This window comes from Schistocerca serialis, chromosome 4 (assembly GCF_023864345.2).
Source record: "Schistocerca serialis cubense isolate TAMUIC-IGC-003099 chromosome 4, iqSchSeri2.2, whole genome shotgun sequence".
NCBI classification, from domain to species: Eukaryota; Metazoa; Arthropoda; class Insecta; order Orthoptera; family Acrididae; genus Schistocerca; species Schistocerca serialis.
The window spans coordinates 310711095-310715746 of NC_064641.1; the positions used below are offsets into that span (position 1 = coordinate 310711095).

The 4652-nt window shown below is 50.3% G+C and overlaps 1 non-coding gene across 1 annotated transcript; it reads right to left on the reverse strand.

Annotated features, from left to right (window-relative positions):
* Positions 1–3817: 3817 nt before the first annotated feature.
* On the reverse strand, positions 3818–3892 carry Trnas-cga (transfer RNA serine (anticodon CGA)). Its single transcript has one exon. It is a non-coding gene; the product is annotated as a tRNA-Ser (tRNA).
* Positions 3893–4652: the final 760 nt, after the last annotated feature.

The window sequence follows — 4652 nt, forward strand, 5'->3', positions numbered from 1 at the left end:
TGTCCACCTCCATCCCCTCGTTACATCAACTGTATGGGTGACCACACTGCTTCCTATAGAGAGTGCCCCATTTTCGTAGATGAACGCCTTATTCAGGAAATCAGAGTGAAGGAAAAGGTGTCTACATTTGCTGCTCGTAAGTGTTTCGCCAGTCTAAAGCCCACTGTGCCTTCAGCAGATAAATATATCACTGTCCTTGCATCTCCTCGGCTTACTAAGGAGGCAGCCACGCAGACTTGTGATCTTACCTTTAGTGCCACGGTCGTCAGATCGGCCAGCGCAAAGATCGCCCGTTCAACTTCCCCACTATCACCTGCTCACTCTACGGCTCACCCTTCATCGGACTCTGCTAAATCACGAGCCCCACAATCAGACACCCAGACTTCCAAAAAAGAGCCTGCTCGCGAAGATTTTTTACGTACTCCGACTTCACAACCATCGATTCCTCCCTCATCTCAACGTCCTGTTTCCATGAAGGCTCCTAAGAAACAAACTTCCTCTCCTTTTCCGCCACGGCGTGTCTCATCTACAGCGCCACCTGGTGGTAACCGCCCTCGACCGTCTTCCGTGTCGCCAAGGCGCACTGCTGACGGCCGATCAAACGGCCGACCTCTGGTGGCAGGAGCTGCCCCCGAACAACCTATGGATCAAGATCTTCTGCCTTTGGCTGAATGTCGTTCCACGTTGTCAACCGCCGGCTCTCAGCAATCGTTGAGAGCAACTGTGACAAGATTCTTCCCTATTCTGTCCACCTTATGTCAATTATCCATTGGAATATCCGCGGCTTAGAGCCAATCGGGATGAATTGTCGATCATCTTACGATCCTACTTGCCGGTCATCTTCTGCCTTCAGGAAACAAAGCTATGTCCCCACGATCGCTTTGTTTTCCCTCATTTTCAGTCAGTCCGGTTTGATCTCCCCTCTGTTGATAGAACTCCAGCACATGAAGGGACTTATGATTCTTCTCCATGATACTGTCCATTATCACCCAACAGTTCCTTCCAAGCTGTTGCTGTCCGTCTCTCCCTTTCTGGATACACCTTCTCTCTTTGTACCATATACATTCCATCGTCCACACCGATGGAAAGAGCTGATCTCGTTCATCTCCTTGGTCAGCTCCCGCCCCCCTATTTGGTGGTTGGGGACTTCAATGCCCACCACCCGCTTTGGGGATCTCCACGTCCTTGTCCGCGGGGCTCCCTATTGAGTGACGTCTTCCACCAAGCGGATCTTGTTTGCTTCAACACTGGGAACCTACATTTTTGTCTGCCTCCTCGACGAATTTCTCTCATTTGGACCTTTCGGTCGGTTCTGTTCAACTAGCTCGGCGCTTTGAATGGTTCGCTCTTTCAGATACACACTCGAGTGACCATTTTCCATGTGTCCTTTGATTGCAGCCGCAACTGCCATCTCTGCGCCCGAGACACTGGAAGCTTGCCCAAGCCGATTGGACACTTTTTTCGTCTCTAGCGACATTCGATGACAGTCACTTTCCTAGCGTCGACGATCTGGTCACTCACGTTACAGAAGTTATTCTTACAGCTGCGGAACGTTCAATACCTCGCACATCCGATTTGCCCCAGCACCCCCCCTCCCCTCCCAGTTCCTTGGTGGAACGAGGCGTGTCTCGTGACGCTACACGTGAGCGGCGACGCGCTCTTCGCGTTTTCGTCCACCATCCTACTTTGGCCAACAGCTGTAAGCAGTTACGTGCGCGATGCCGTCGCGTCATCCGCGATAGCATGAAGGCAAACTGGAACTTCTTTACTAGCTCTTTTAACACCTTCACGCCTTCCTCAGAAGTTTGGAGTCGAGTTCGACGGTTATCTGGCGCGCCTAGTTTCTCCCCGATCTCTGGGCTCACCGTCACGCATGATACCTTAGTGGATCCCGTCGCAATTTCTAACTCATTGGGTCAACACTTTGCTGAGATTTCGAGCTCTTCAAATTACCCGCCAGCCTTTCTCCCGAAGAAACGTGCAGCGGAAGTGCGACCTCATGCTTTCTCCTTTCAAAATAGCGAAAGCTATAATACTGTTTTCTCCATGCGGGAACTGCAACACGCACTCTCTTCTTCTCGCTCTTCCACCCCAGGAGCGGATGGTATTCACATCCAAATGTTGTTGCATTTACCATACCATAGTCTGCGTTACCTCCTTTGTCTTTATAATCGAATTTGAACCGACAGTACTTTTCCCAGAAGACGGCGGGAAGCTATCGTTATTTCTGTTCCGAAATCTGGAAAGGACAAACATCTCCCCTCTAGCTATCGGCCCATTTCTATCACGAGTAGTGTATTTAAGGTTTTGGAGCGTATGGTGAATTACCGTTTAGCCTGGTGGCTGGAGCCCCGAAACCTTTTAACTCCTGCCCAATGCGTTTTCCGAAAGCATCGTTCTGCAGTTGAATCTTGTTGCTCTCTCCACTTATATCATGAACTACTTTCTCAGGAAATGCCGAACGGTAGCAATATTTTTTGATCTGGGGAGAGCATACGATACATGTTGGAGGACAGGTATCCTCCGCACACTGTTCTCTTGGGGCTTTCGAGGTGGCCGCCCCTTTTTATTCGTGAATTTATGGCAGGGCGCACAGTTAAAATGCGTGTGAACACTACTCTCTCCCTTACTTTCTCCCAAGAAAACGGGATACCCCAGGGCTCAGTGTTAAGTGTTGTACTGTTCGCCATCGCCATAAATCCAATTATGGATTGTCTTCTTCCCGATGTCTCGGGCTCCCTATATGTGGACGATTTTGCAATCTACTACAGCTCTCAACGGACCAGCCTTTTTGAGCGACGTCTTCAAGGATGTCTCGATCGCCTCACTCCTGGAGCATCCGATTTTCTACCAGTAAGACCGTTTGTGTCAATTTTTGGTGTCCTACAGAGTTTCTTCCGCCTTCCCTACAACTAGGCCCTGTCGACTTTCCGTTCGCGGACGTCGCTAAATTCTTGGGTCTTATGTTTGACAAAAAACTGTGCTGGTCCTCCCACGTTTCCTATCTTTCGGCTCGCTGCCTGCGATCCCTCAACACCCTCCGTGTCCTGAATGGTACCTCCTGGGGAGCGGACCGAGTGGTCCTTCTCCGCCTCCATCGCGCCTTAGTGCGCTCGAAATTGGACTATGGAAGCTTAGTTTACTCCTCTGCTCGGCCGTCTATTCTTCGGCGTTTCGACTCTGTCCACCACTGTGGATTGCGTTTAGCGTCTGGAGCATTTTACACCAGCCCTGGGGAAAGCCTTTATGCTAAGACTGCTGAACCTCCGCTGCCTAATCGGCGTGCTGTCCTTCTGAGTCGTTATGCCAGCCATCTGTCTTCCATGCCAGCTAATCCGGCCCGTGACCTTTTTTTCGACGCCTCCTTTGATGTAGGGTATGCAGTCCGCCCTTCCTCTCTACTACCAACGGGAGTCCGCTTCCTTCAACTGCTACTTTCTCTTTCCTTCCACTTTCCTAAAACTTTCTTGACAACTGGTGATACAACACCACCTTGGCTCCACCCCCGGACCTGCCTGCTCCGTGACCTTTGTCAAATTCCCAAGAATGGTACCCCTTCTCTCGTTTATCGTCGGGCATTTTCTGCTCTATGTGCACAAATGAAAGATGCCACATTTATTTACACTGACGGCTCAAAAACATCATTTGGTGTTGGGAGTGCACATATTGTTGGCGACACCCCTAATGGATTTCGGCTTCCCGACCAGTGTTCGGTTTCTACTGCGGAGCTTTATGATGATCTCCAGGCAGTCCAATACATCCGTCGCCATCAGCGGATACAGTATATTATATGAAACTTCCTGGCAGATTAAAACTGTGTGCCGGACCGAGACTCGAACTCGGGACCTTTGCCTTTCGCGGGCAAGTGCTCTACCAACTGAGCTACCCAACCACGACTCACGCCCCGTCCTCACAGCTTTACTTCTGCCAGTACCTCGTCTCCTACATTCCAAACTTTACAGAAGCTCTCCTGCGAACCTTGCAGAACTAGCACTCCTGAAAGAAAGGATATTGCGGAGTGAACAGTGGACGTTACATTTCAGATGTCTTACGGCCCGTGGCTCTACCCTTCATTCGAACCCTACGAAACCCTACAATTCAGCAGGATATTGCACGACCGCGTGTTACAGGTCCTGTACGGGCCTTTCTGGATACAGAAAATGTTCGACTGCTGCCCTGGCCAGCACATTCTCCAGATCTCTCTTCAATTGAAAACGTCTTGTCATGGACTGCTGAAATGTAGGGTTTCGTAGTGTTCGAATGAAGGGTAGAGCCACGGGCCATAAGACATCTGAAATGTAACGTCCACTGTTCAAAGAGCCGTCAATGCAAACAAGAGGTGACCGAGACGTGTAACCAAATTACCCCATACCATCACGCCGAGTGATACGCCAGTATGGCGATGACGAATACACGCTTCCAATGTGCGTTCACCGCGATATCGCCAAACACAGATTCGACCATCATGATGCTGTAAAAAAAAACCTGGGATCATCCAAGAAAATGACGTTTTGCCATTCGTGCACCCAGGTTCGTCGCTGAGTACACAATTGCAGACGCTCCTGTCTGTGATGCAGCGTCAAGCATAACCGTAGCCACGGTCTCCGAGCTGATAGTCCATGCTGCTGCAAACGTCGTCGAACAGTTCGTGC